The following is a 14,869-nucleotide window of genomic DNA, read 5'->3' on the forward strand; positions in this document are numbered from 1 at the left end:
CTTTAAGCCAACTTTTTCACTCTCCTCTTTCACTTTCATCAAGAGGCTCTTTAGTTCTTCACTTTCTTCCATAAGGGTGGTGTCATCTGCATATCTGAGGTTATTGATACTTCTCCTGGCAATCTTGATTCCAGCTTGTGCTTCTACCAGCCCAGCGTTTCTCATGATGTACTCTGCATATAAGTTAAATGAGCAGGGTGACAATACACAGCCTTGACGTACTCCTTTTCCTATTTGGAACCAGTCTGTTGTTCCATGTCTAGTTTTAACTGTTGCTTCCTGACCTGCATACAGGTTTCTCAAGAGGCAGGTTAGGTGGTCCGGTATTCCCATCTCTTGAAGAATTTTCCACAGTTGATTGTGATCCACACAGTCAAAGGCTTTGGCATAGTCAATAAAGCAGAAATAGATGTTTTTTCTGGAACTCTCTTGCTTTTTCCATGATCCAGCAGATGTTGGCAATTTGATCTCTGGTTCCTCTGCCTTTTCTAAATCCAGCTTGAACATCTGGAAGTTCACTGTTCATGTATTGCTGAAGCCTGGCTTGGGGAATTTTGAGCATTACTTTACTAGCGTGTGAGATGAGTAATTGTGCAGTAGTTTGAGCATTCTTTGGCATTGCCTTTCTTTGGGATTGGAATGAAAACTGACCTTTTCCAGTCCTGTGGCCACTGCTGAGTTTTCCAAATTGGCTGGCATATTGAGTGCAGCACTTTCACAGCATCATCTTTTAGCATTTGAAATAGCTCAACTGGAATTCCATCACCTCCACTAGCTTTGTTCGTAGTGATGCTTCCTAAGGCCCACTTGACTTCACATTTCAGGATGTCTGGCTCTAGGTGAGTGATCACACCATCGTGATTATCTGGGTCGTGAAGCTCTTTTTTGTACAGTTCTTCTCTGTATTCTTGCCACCTCTTCTTAATATCTTCTGCTTCTGTTAGGTCCATACCAGTTCTGTCCTTTATTGAGCCCATCTTTGCATGAAATGTTCCCTTGGTAACTCTAATTTTCTTGAAGAGATCTCTAGTCTTTCCCATTCTATTGTTTCCCTCTATTTCTTTGCATTGATCGCTGAGGAAGGCTTTCTTATCTCTCCTTGCTATTCTTTGGAACTCTGCATTCACATGGGTATATCGTTCCTTTTCTCCTTTGCTTTTCGCTTCTCTTCTTTTCACAGCTATTTGTAAGGCCTCCTCAGACAGCCATTTTGCTTTTTTGTGTTTGTTTTTCTTGGCGATGGTCTTGATCCCTGTCTCCTGTACAATGTCACGAACCTCCATCCATAGTTCATCAGACACTCACTCTGTCTATCGGATCTAGTCCCTTAAATCTATTTCCCACTTGCAGTATATAATCATAAGGGATTTGATTTAGGTCATACCTGAATGGTCTAGTAGCAGATTAAAGAAGAAAATCCTTAAGATCATCCCAACAGATGAGGAAAATATGTGATAAAATTTGATGACCATTTGGGATTGTAATTCTTAGCAAAAACTATGAATAGCAGGAACCTTTCTTAACATGATACAGGCTATCTACAGAAGCCTGCAGCAAACACCAATTTAATGGTGAATTGCTGAAAGTTTTTTCTAAAAGATAAAGAGCAAGATAAGAAGTATTTTACCACTACATCTATTCAGTATTTTACTGGAGGGTCTAGTCAGTCTAATATGATGAAGAAAAAGACAAAAAAATTAAAAGATATAAAGATTGGAAAAGAAGAAATCTAACTGCTATTATTTGCATTGCTATCATTGCCTATATCAAAACTGAGGAGAAACTGTATGTAAGTTGATAATAGACTTTAACAAGGTAGCTAGATACAAAAATCAGTATTAAAAAATGAATTATATTTCTGCATATTTTAAACAAGAAGTTTGAAAATTAAATTTTTTAAAAATACCATTTATAATAGCAAAGCAAAAAATAAAGCAGTAAATCTAGCAAAACATGTCTAAAGTCTTTATGGAGTATTATTATACAATTTTATTAAAAGACATCTAAGAAAACTTAAGAGAGTCACACCATGTTATTGCAAAGGGATGAAATGTTTTAGTCTCCCCAAACTGATAAACAGATTCATAGCAATTCCAGTCAAAGTGTTATTCATGGAATTTGACAAGCTGATTCTAAGATACAAAGCTGCAGTAATTAAGAAAGTATGGTATTGGCACATGATAGACAAGTAAATCAGTGAAACTGAAGCGACAACCCCGAGGCAGACCCGTGTATATATGTAAACTTGATGTATGACAGAGTGAGCACTGCTGGATGCATGGGAAAAGGATGGACTATTTAATAAATGAAGCCGGAATAAGGTTATCCATATGGGGAAAAAATGAAACCGGATCCTCTACCTCATAAAACATACAAAAATCAGTTCCAGGTGGACTAAAGACTTAGATGCTAAACCCAAGGGAATAAAAATTTTAGAAGATACTATATGAGAATATCTTTATGACAAGCAAATCAAAAAACTTTCTTAAACAAGAAACAAAAAGCATACCCCAAAAGGAATATATTGATAAATCCTACAACGTTAAAATTAAAAACTTCTGTTTATATAGACACTACAAGGAGACTGGAAGATAAACTACAAAATGGGGGGAAGTGTTTGCAACATATTTAATCAATAAAGGACTAGTATCTAGACTATCAGAGAAATCTAAAAATCAAAAAAGAAAAAGATAGGCCTAATGAAAATTAGGCCAATACAACAGACAGATATTTCACAAAAGAAGGGACATGAATGGCTAATAAACACATGAAAGGATGCTTAGATAACACTTGTTACCAAGAAAATGAAAATTACAAAAGAAACTCTTTCACAGCCTTATAGAATGTCAAATTTAAAATCTGAACAATACAAGTGTTGGTATGAAGGATGAGCTAGGGAATAAGTTGAAATAAACTGGTACAGCCACTTTGGAAAATAGCTTGGCATTACCCAGTGAAGTCTAACTGGCCTATAGCCATCCCCTAAATCACAGCAATTCCACTCCAGAGTAAAAGGGCTTACTCAAAAAGTTGCACAAGTGTACCATGAAGCATGAACAAATATGTTCAGAGCAGGATTTTTCTCATAACCCAAAATGGGAACCATTCATCAACAATACAACACACATTACAATAGATAAACAAACTGCAGTCAAGTCACACAGCAGGAAAATAAACTATACCTATGTGCACCATCTTCCCTGGTGGCTTCCCTGGTGGATCAGACAGTAAAGAATCTGCCTGCAATGTAGGAGGACCCAGGTTCGATTCCTGGGTCAGGAAGATCCCCTGGAAAAGGGAACAGCAACCCAGTATTCTTGCCTGGAGAATTCCATGGACAGAGGAGCCTGGGGAGCTAAAGTCCATAGGGTTGTAAAAAGTCAGACATGACTGAGTGACTAACACTTTCATTTTCTATATGCATCATCATGGATAAATAAAAAGAAAAGAAAAAACATTATGTGAGAATTGCAAGTAACTGAAGAACACATACAGTATGATTCCATTTACATACAGTTCAGAAGCAAGTGAAACTAAAACTAAACTTGGGATAAATACGATGGCAAAACCATAAGGGAAAGCAAGGTAATGATTAACACAATATTCAGAATTGTGGTTAGCAAAGGGAGGAGAGAAATATGACTGGAACTGCTCCTATAGGGTGCCTCTAGGAAATGGTAATGCTCTACTTCTTAGGATTGGTGGTAAGTATATGCATGTTCACTTTTTTTATTATTCTTAAAGTATACACATATATCTTATATTATTGTAATATTTCATAAGAAAATATTTTTTAAAAATAAACTTTATAAACATACAAAAAAGGCAAATAAGCTGGATAACTGAATCCAATATTTCCATTAAAGAATTAAAAAATAAAAAATCCACAGAGGCAAAGAAAGAAAACTAACCATTAGTTTTAGCAGACCACCCCAAAAGAAGCCAAGTTCTGTAAATAGAGGAATTTTTCTAACAAAAGTCAACAGGCTGAGAATTATTTTTCCCAAATGTGTTCTCATCACTTCTTCAGCTGTGCAAGCCACAAACTCAGGCATAATCTTCCAAGATGTCTTTTCCCTCTCTCCTCAAATTCATTTTAGTTTCTAAATCCTAATTTCCTCGTCAGGTTACATTCATCCTTTACAAGAACCTTTCTAGCTGGTACAATATGCAATTCAGACTATTACCCTAGTGATCTCCCATCATGTACCTACGATCTTTTTCCAGCTTCCCACTGCACTTAAGATAAAGATTCTTAACATTACACAGAAGATACTCTACAGTCTGGGCCCTGCCTGAAGCACCAGCCACATCCTGATCCATCCACACATACATACACCTTTTAGGTTTCAGACATTCTGGTTCCTTCAGTTTCTTGAACACATATAAAATTCCCTCCTGCCACAAGGCCTCTGCAAGTAGTGGACCTACTACATTCTAGGTGAAATCCTAAAATGTTAAAATTCACCACTTCTCTTAACTCCTGGTTGAGCAGATGCTCAATAATTATTTTTTCAAATCAGTAATTAACAATGAAATAACAAAATGATTCTTCACAGAATCATACATCTTGAGAAAGAACCTCTATCTCATCCCACTCCCAGATCTATATAACCATCCATTTCAAATTTCAATCATTTTGCCTCATAATGATAGTCATCTTTTTGTTCTTTCATACTATAGGTTAACAATAAGAAGCTCAAAAGCAAAAGACGAAGCCTCTGTAGTCCAAAGTGTCCAAGAAATATGTGCTACCATTGACAAAGGCCCCGCCTTCCAAGTCAGGCTTCTCTCTCCCCACTAAGCAAACAGAACATACAACTAAAGCAGGAAGGGACCATTTCATAGCTAGCATAAATCTCAAGCTCCAAAAGTTGAGTTTCTATGTCTTCAACTAAGTTCAAGCAATTGACAGAGCCTGACTGGAGTCCCTGAACCTCAACTCCAGTTTCTTACGTGAAACACCCCCTTCCCAGCCATAATTCAGGCTGAGAATAAATATACTGCTTCCCTTTGGAAACAAGGATGGTTGTTCCTCTAAACTTCAGACCATTATTTTAAAAGTTTGGTACCCACAAAACATGATTTTTGCTACTGCTCCATATATTAAATATTAGTGAAGCTTAATATTTTTCTTAATAAACACAGATCTATACAGTTTTCCTGCACTCTAAAGACTGTTTTATGCTCTCCCTGGCCTAAGATCACTTCACTTTGAAGGTGACTATAATAGATTTAGAAAATAAACATCTAAATTGTAACCACAATTTTACAGTATTAGAAAACTATACACGAAAAAGAGATAAGATAAACATAAAATAAAAATAGAAAACAGTACTCTTCATGAAAATACTACATCATTTTAACAAAAGAAGAAGCTTCTATGAGGAAATGACAACACAAGCATGGAAAAGCTGACACTTTACTTAGTGTAAACCTTCTAAAAGGCCACACTGAGTGAAAACATCTAGAAATGGATCAGGAATTTGCTGAAACCCATCCATTTAAAAAAGAATCTGTCAAATTCTTTCAATGCTCTATTAATATTTATAATTTACAAGATAAACACTATTTCCTGGACTGTTTAAACTGAGAACAGCAAATAATCAATGATAAAATTATCTACAATAAATGTTATACATCACTTACAATTGAGAAATAAACTTCAGAGGCCCTTTTCCAACATCATTTCCCATCCCAGGCACAATACTCTCTAAAGCTCTATTTATAATTTTCCCAGCTTCTATTTATTCAGGAAAGTAGTCAGAGCAGGAAATGGGACCAGTCAAATGATCACAATCAATCTCATCACCTTCACAACATGCTGTGAATGTAATTAATCCTCTATTTATTTAGGGGACTTCACACCCCTTACATTAAGACAGCAACTCCCTGTTGGCTTAGGTTGAGATAATTATGTTATAACAAGGATTGGGTTTCAATCATATTTGGCAGAAGAAAAAGGAAACTGTACTTGAAGTTGTCAGTTTTTTTAAAAAAGCTTTCTTGTGACTCCATTCAAAGGACGCTCTTGACAAAGCTCTTCTTAAACAGAGCACTTTCTAAGTACGATAACCACACATACACCACATTAATCAATGTAAGCCTCTTCTCTGAATGAGATGTGAAGACCATCCGAGCACAGGGAAAATTCTATCTGAAGCAGAAAATACTGGTTTACAAAAGCTGACTACATCAATCCCCACCTAAACTCACTTGATCCTGCAGATCTTCTCCACTGAGAATCCTTCCAAGACCTCTGACATGCAAAAAGTACATTAGAGCAAGGGAGGTGAAGGAAAATACCAATTTGCTCACACAGTAGCTAATTATACTCCCTGTAAAGCCAGGGCTCCAGCAAGCCAAAATTAAGGATTTGAGAAGTCTGAAGCCAAGTATGCAGAAATGAAACGAGTAAGGACAGAGACAAAAACCAAACACAGCCACCCAGCTGTAGCTCTTGAATGGGCGTGACACACACAAACCTCCATGTAGCAATAAATGCAGGCACTTTCCGGTCTGGGAGCTGCCAAGTCACCCCTGCAAGTTTCTTTTTTACAAGAAATTGTATTCACACTTTCTCCACTAAATCCTCCACCTTTAGAAAATCAGTAAGAAAATATAAAGTCTTACTTTATTTTTACAAATCTGTTCTATTTTTATTAATCTAGCAAAATCACAATACCCACAGTACAGGTAGAAGTAAAAATGATAAATGAATTATGTCTTCAAATTTCTAAAAATTCTCCCACCTTCCAAACATATTTTTTTCCCAAGGTCTGGATTATAATGTTTGTATGTATTAAGCCCCTCAGGTAAATCTTAACATATCTCAATAATATTTTATTGCCTTTTGATAACATTTAAGCTCTTGAAAAAACAAAACAGGCAAGAAACAGAGCTTAACTGATCTGAGTTCCCATTCTTAGTAAAAAACAAAACAAAATGTGATATCCTGAAATAGGAAAAGGATGTTAGTTAAGAAGTAGGAAAATCTAAATAAATCAATGGGCTTTAGCTAACAATAATGTATCAATAATGGTTCTTTGTGACAAATGACCATACAGATATAAAAAGTTAATTATAGGGGAAACTGAGTCTGGGACATCTGGGAACTCTCTAAACCATATTCATAATTTTTCTGTAAATCTAAAACTATTCCAAAATTAAAAGGCTACTTAAAAAAAAAAAAAGGATATTACAAATTTAAAAAAACAAACAAAAACAACAACAAAAAGCTCCACAAACCTTGGAATGGTCAGATACAGGATTCTTTGACAAGTTTTCTCAATGTATATAGTTACAGGGAGCATTCGTATCTTTACAAAGGGTTATTTTGACCTGAAATCTTTAGGAACATTCATAATCCCATGATTCACTGGCACATTTCTTGTTAGAGAAGTCTAATGAAGAGCAGCAGTCCCCAGTGGGCATTGCTGAACTACTGGTGATAAGGTGAAGAACCATTAAGTAAATCCTTTCTATATGAAACCTCACTGAAGGGCTACAAGTGAATGGAGATTGGCATGTACTAATCTTTTCTTACGGAGATAAAACCCACTCCCATCTAGGATGAATTTGTGGATTTAATTAAAAATAAACAGTAAAACTGAAGAGCAACTTGACAGGCCAGAATAAGCACCTTACCAAGAATGATTTCAATTCAAGGGAGGTTTAACTTGCTTGAAATTCTGCACAATTGTTTCTTGAAATTTCTACACGCTAATCATTAGCAGCTAATGTAACACTTAACATTGTACCATTTGTCAGAGAAGTAACTTCCCCTGAAGAAGTGAAACCACCTAGAGTGCCTGATTATCATTTGGTTATGCCTGAATTAAACAGACCTCTGAAATCAGCCGCAGCACTGTATTTTTATTATGATCATCAATGACATGGGCAGCAGGGCTCTCCCTCAGCTATGGCTCAGATAGGTGCCATGAAATTACAGCAGTCCTCTTTGGTGCCACACATGCACCACACCCTGCTCTGAGAAAGGCCACCCACTAGTGACAAAGTGGGCCCTGGGACTATGTGTATACCACTTTAGGGGGCACATGCCCACTGTCATCAAGGCAACTAGACCAGAACACTGACCCACACTGGATCAACCACATGCTCCTCCCTTGGAATCATAAGCAAGTGACTCTAGTCCATCTCTACTAGGCACATGGAAACTCAGAGCAGTGGAAAAGCCACTCTCCTTCTCGTGCGTCAAGGAAGAAGAGCGGCAAGGACTTACAGAAAGAAGCAACATGAGGGACACAGGTCACCAGAAAGTCAGCCAACTGTTGTACTTTGTGCCTTGAGCTCAGGGGTCCAACTGCACTCCCAGCACCTGGGTCCCAGAAGATAACCGAAAGCCTTCTGATAACGTCCCCATTTTTACTATAAAAGTCTGAGTGGGTTTCTTGTTTGTAACCAAGCGATTTCTAAGTAAAAATACTGTTGTAGTCTCCAGACGCTGAAGAGAGAAATAAAGGTTTCATATCTGGCCCTGTTACTAAAACGCCGGAACCCCAGGCTAACTGCAGACTCTCTTATTCAATAATAAGGGACACTAAAGGACGGATAAAACTTGTGATCCAAAAGCAAAAACGCCTCACATCCATTCTTGCCCTTCAATGCACCAGAGCTACAACCAGGAAATCTATTCTCCATGTTGCTTACATGTTTAACTTGTCTACTCCTCTGCATGATGCTGTTTGCCCAGCCTGGAATGCATCCACTCCTGATTATTATTATACTCATATGTGAAACAGTGCTGTGCAACCAGATACCATTTTTTATGTTTTGCTATTAATACACATCCTTTCTTTGTCCAACTCTTCTCCATACATCTTTTCCAGCTGTGATCCAAATGTTCCTGACTCTTTTTTTCACGGATACTCCTTAGAGATCTCAAATCAACATTTTAAAAACTGAACTCATCTCACCTCCCTTCTCCTCCATCCTATACCCTTCTCCAATATGATTTAATTTCAGCAAATGCACCTCCAACCACCTGGTTTACTGGCCAAGTCAAAATTCAGATCTCATCTTTGATTCTCCCACTTCTCACCGTTGCCTGAGATCCAATTCTTACTTGGTCCTCTCTCATCTACCCCTGACCACTCGTCTCCTGCCCCACTCTCACTGCCCTCACTCAGGCTACAACTGCCTTTTGCTTCCATCACCTTTTCTTCTGAAATCAGCCTTTCCAGCTTGAATCTGAGCTCTGTTCCTATGCCAGTTCATTCCCCACAATGTGACCTGATGGACTCTCCCAGAATCTAAATCTCACCATGTCACTCACATACATACCCAGCACTTAAACTCTTTAGATTCTCCATGCTCTTCCAGGATAAATTTCAAACATCTTCATGTGGCTAAGGCTCTATAAGAATCAGCCTTATTTCTTTCCTCTCATTCCTGTACCAACAGTCAACTAATCTGAGCTTTCAAGCTCTTTAAAAGGTCCATATTCTTTTGTCCCTATTGTCTGAAATACTCTCCATACCTGCTTCCCCATCTGCATCCGACCATCCCTTACTGACCTTTCAGCTCTCAGCTTCAACTCTTCCTTCTGGAAGCGGTTTCTGAGACCCTAAGACTAGGTATGTGGCCTTCTAGGTGGTTCCACAGCACCATACTTTCCCACTGCAACCGCTATTTGGCTACAGAATAATATTTCCCCTTATATCTGTGTTTCCTGCTAGAAGGTCAGCTGCAACGTGGCGTGTCTCATGTTCACCAGAGTGGCTTTATCACCTCAGTTCCTGGCACATGGTAGGGCTCGATAATTAGTGATTAAAAAAATAATTCTACTTTTACATCCAATGCTGATGGTTTACCTCTGCATCAGTTACCACCATTCCCATGGCTTTTGGCAGATAAACCAGGAACAAGAGAAAGCCAGAACAGATCTATACTCTTCTCAGGAACATAATTCTTTTCCCTACCAAAACACACACACAGAGGAAGCAACCAAAGCAGTATGAAGCAATATAAGGTTTTAAGTTTTCTAAAATTTTAAGATTTTAGTGCAGAAATAGCTTAAGTTTATTCACAATTGAGGAAATATTACTGAAACGCCAGTCTGTGTGTCTGATACACAGTGAGGCCAAACAATGCCAAAACATCAGAGTTTGGAACAGGAAGAAGTTTACTGAGAGCCTTGCAAGGAGATGGGTGGCTCCTGCCTTAAAAACCCCAAACTCTCTGAAAGTTTTCCTCACAGAAAAGGTGAGGGAAGGGAGTGATTAGCTGCTGCAAATTTTTTGGTACCAGATTCTTTGTTCTTGAGGTCATGTCAATGATGTTCCTATAAATCTACACTAAACAAATGTTATTCTCCGTTCTGACAAGAAAGAGCAAGGTCCCAGGGCATAGCTTTCACCCTCTGAGGTCCAGATCCTGGCTTGAGAGGAGAGGTTCCCGCAGGGCCAGGTACTCTGCCCCAAAACCTTCACATACCACTCGGCCTGGGTCCTCCCGCCAGTGCCCAGGTCCTGGCTGAGGAAGCAGGTCTCAGCTGGCAGCTCCCTCAGGGTCCGGTCCCCAGACCCTGCCCTGCTGTCATCATGGAGGGAGCCAGGCACCTAAGACCCAACTGACCCTCAAGTTCCTCAGGAAGTTGGAATGGCGGGGGCAGGGCGAGCAGAGCGCATGCCAGGCAGACGGCTGCGGCCTTCAGGTCACAGAGGCACGGATACAGAAGAGATTCACCCCACCTCAAAGCGGGCCCAGCCAGTGGGGTGCCTTGGCGAGGGCTCTGGAGCCCTACAGGACACAGCCCCCAGCCTGTTTCCTGGACCACCCAGCTCACGCGCTGGCCCAAGGCCAGGTGAGCTAGAGGGCACCGGGAGAAAGCCGGGATCCACCTCTTACCTCACTCTCCACCTCAGGACCACAGCTCCGCTGACGGCTGGCTGAATGGCTCACTAATGGTTGCTCTTTGACAATTATTCATTGTGGGAGGGGCCCAATGCAAAACTGACCAATGGCTGAGCAGGACCACTAACGGTCACTGTTGGACAGTCATTCGCTTGGGGGAGGGGCCCACTGTGGAAGCTGACCAATGAAAGGTGCGCAGCAACCGCCAGGTGTGCTAAGAGCTGCCGTAGAGCAGAACATGCTCTATTACAGAATCTGAGGTCCAGGATTTATCAAATAAAATTCTCTAGCAATGGAGCTGTTTACCTCTACAAACTTTGCACATTAGTGTCCAAAGGGCTGCAAAATAAGATTGCATTTCATGGTGGGTGGGAACAATGCAAAAAAGCAGTGAAAAAAACAAACGCACAAAGAATATTAATGAGAGTAAACCATTTATCTGGAGAAGGCAATGGCACCCCACTCCAGTACTTTCGCCTGGAAAATCCCATGGATGGAGGAGCCTGGTAGGCTGCAGTCCATGGGGTCTCTAGAGTCGGACACGACTGAGCGACTTCACTTTCACTTTTCACTTTAATGCATTGGAGAAGGAAATGGCAACCCACTCCAGTGTTCTTGCCTGGAGAATCCCAGAGACGGGGGAGCCTGGTGGGCTGCTGTCTATGGGGTCGCACAGAGTCGGACACGACTGAAGCAACTTAGCAGCAGCAGCAGCAAACCATTTATCAGTTCAATGTAAAAAGGTTCAGTGTTTCAAAGACATATATTTTCTTTTCTCCCCTATAACTACCTACCTTAAAAAACTATACCAGAGAAAACGAAGATATAGAATCTTCACGGACAAGCTCTGACTTACAGTGAAGTTGGCTGGGACTTTAGATTTTAATTACTTTAAAAAAAAATCCAAAATCTTTGACATAGAAAACATCATATTTTATCCTGTGTCATTTTAAAATACACCATGCATTAAAATACTAACACTGAATGCATTAGATGAAATAATGGAGTGACTTGCTAAAGTCTTATTGTCAATGAGAGGCAGGGCTGGAACATATTTTACTGTGTAAGCTTTTCCACTCCAGCTTATACTAAAGAGTGTAAAATGCTAAACTTTCAGTAGGTCAGAACTACCAGTGCTACTGGTGAGCACAGCCCACCAGAAGGAAATCAGGGGAAAGGCAAAATCTTATATAGCTAAAATGTAGCTAAAAATTTCAATAAAAATAGGTTAGAGCTGATTTATAGTTCAGTTGAGGGGGAAAAAAAAAGATGTGTTCCTTCAACTGGCTCTATGAGGTACCATTCAATTCAACTGAAATTTACTGTGCTCACAAGGGACTGTAATGGGCACAGATAGGTGCTTATTCACATGGATTTTAAATTTTTAGAGGAAGAAAGAGATATGCACCTAAATTACTACAATGAGAGGCAGACACAGTGTGTGCCCAAGTGATCTCTAAACCAAGTGCTATGGGAACATCCCTGAGGAAGACAGATAAATCCTTAATCCCTCTTCCTAAAGGAAAAGCTCTCTACAGGAAAGGTTCCCCTCTTCACTCTCTACCCCACCCCATATCATGGACAGAGACAACTGCTTGTCTAGGTGGCATATCTGGGAAAACATGCAACCTGGAGCCAGAAGACCTGAGATTATCACAGACATATCTCTTATAAGATATATGACCTCAAGCAAACCACCCCTGCATGCTGCTACCCAGGGTGTGTTTGCTGTAGGAGCCACCACACTTGAAACTTACAATGCAGCTTACGATGAAGGATAGCATGAAGCATTTCTTTTTAGAAAAGTAATGTGCAGAGTCTGTAACTCGAAATAAAAATACACGAGCTTCAGTTTTTAAGACCTGCAAGTGTGCTCTACAGGACACAAATGTTACAAGGAAAACTATGAAGCACTAAAGCAAAACCTCATGGTAACTGTTGTCCTAACTTCATTAATTCACCAAAAGAATGACTTTGCAGCCCATATTCCAGTAAGTTTTTGCCAAAGTAAATGTCTGACTGTAAAAACGGAATGCTAGTCAGAATGTAGCACCTGTCTGGTATTTCAAATAAAATTTTATACAGTCATTATTAAAAATAAAAAGCATCAACTAGAGACTAAGGAAAATGCAGAACTATTTTAATACATAAAAATAAGGCACTAGATTTCACTAATAAATTGTTTGGAAAAGAAATGAGATAGAAAGTGAAAGAAAGGAAGAAATTAGTTATGAAAATTATGGACATTCACCATAGTATTATTAATTCAAAGTTCACAATTAAGATGATACTAGAAAACTCAATTATTCTGTGTTTGAAAAATCAAGAATGATATTAGAAAATTTAAAATTCAGTTCTCTTACTTCAAGGGGGAGGGGAAAATAGGTAAAACATAACACACAAAGTGAAAACAACACAACCTACTTAGAGAAAGGGACATTACAGTCAAATGATAAAGTTGAAAATTTCTTTTCCAAAGCAACTTGAAGCATTCCTGTTGTTTCTCTCTTCTATTCTGCTCCCTATACATTAACATCTTTTTAAAAATTACTGTCACCACAACAATGACAAGTAGCCTAAGAATGTTATTTGATTTCCGGCAACTTAAAACAAAGGGAAAACTTTTAAAGCGAAAGAAAGTCCTATTAATCCCCACATCAACTTGAGGGTATTACACTCTTCTACTTCAATGAAATAAGATCTCTCTAGTCAATAAAGAATGCCACAAACAGAGCAAGGAGGCGCTCTCAGAAATGGGATCCTAGCATAAACTTCAATGCTCATTACATGCTTATAAAATCCTCACCCTGAAAGAAAAAAGAAAAACCTAAACCCTCACAAATAGACTTTTCAATTTAATTTTATTATGAAAACAACGGGAAATGGCAGCAGGGTATTTGATAAGCTCAATTAGCAGAAGGATCAAATGAAGTGATGACATACCATTATGACCTCAGGGGTTAAAGATGCAATTTTCCATCTGGTGAAATCTAGATTTCTACTTCGAATGCTGACACCACCTGCTGTATGCTATTAGGCATTATCTTGAGCAGTCCCTAAGCATTTTGCTTACAACAGGTATAGCCTCAAGTTTTTTTCTTACTTCACTCTGCAATATAATTGCTTCCCCGTGAACAGAAATCAAAAATAAATTCTGTATAATGGCTTGTTCAAAACAGGCATTAAAAGCCATCCTAACGCATTCATTTACCATTCACAGTAATAGTAAAAATATTATCATTTATCTTCTAAGTCACAAATGATATTATGCCATCATTTTCTATAGCACCTAAGAATTATTCCAATCAAAGGCTCTTTTTGTATGTTCTCAATTAACAGTCTCCTGCTACTAAGATGGATATTTTAGGCATGTCTGATAAGAATCAGGTCTATAGAACATTCTTAACAAAATGAAAATTCATTGTATTTTTAAACTTGATAAGCCTCCTTGAATGAGACAATGGTAAACAATTAAAAAATTTTTTTTACATACCAAGTTCAAGGAGCTCATTTCTTAGTGTTCAGACCCTTGCTGCTGCTGCTGCTGCTAAGTCGTTTCAGTCGTGTCCGACTCTTTGCGACCCCACAGACGGCAGCCCACCAGGCTCCTCTGTCCATGGGCTGTCTCCAGGCAAGAACACTGGAGTGGGTTGCCATTTCCTCCTCCAATGCACGAAAGTGAAAAGTGAAAGTGAAGTCGCTCAGTCGTGTCCGACTCTTAGTGACCCCATGGACTGCAGCCTACCAGGCTCCTCTGTCCATGGGATTTTCCAGGCAAGAGTATTGGAGTGCGGTGCCATTGCCTTCTCGTTCAGACCCTTAGATACATTTAATTAGGCTCTGAAAGTTGTTCCTATACTCTGATAAAGGATTCCATTTGCCAGTGATTAACCAAAGAGGGCACAGTTATTTTGATTAGGTCTCTATCCTGTCATGTTAAACATTTGCTAGCACACACACTCACATTCACACTCCCCTATAAATAAACTCCAGA

The 14,869-nt window shown here is 39.1% G+C and overlaps 1 protein-coding gene across 1 annotated transcript in view; it reads right to left on the minus strand.

The window, feature by feature from the left end:
* SHQ1 (SHQ1, H/ACA ribonucleoprotein assembly factor) overlaps positions 1-14,869 on the minus strand; it is a 103,421-nt gene that overhangs the window by 30,247 nt on the left and 58,305 nt on the right. The window lies entirely within an intron of this gene.

Source organism: Bison bison, unplaced genomic scaffold (genome assembly GCF_000754665.1).
Source record: "Bison bison bison isolate TAMUID 2011002044 unplaced genomic scaffold, Bison_UMD1.0 scf7180017864474, whole genome shotgun sequence".
Taxonomy (NCBI): domain Eukaryota; kingdom Metazoa; phylum Chordata; class Mammalia; order Artiodactyla; family Bovidae; genus Bison; species Bison bison.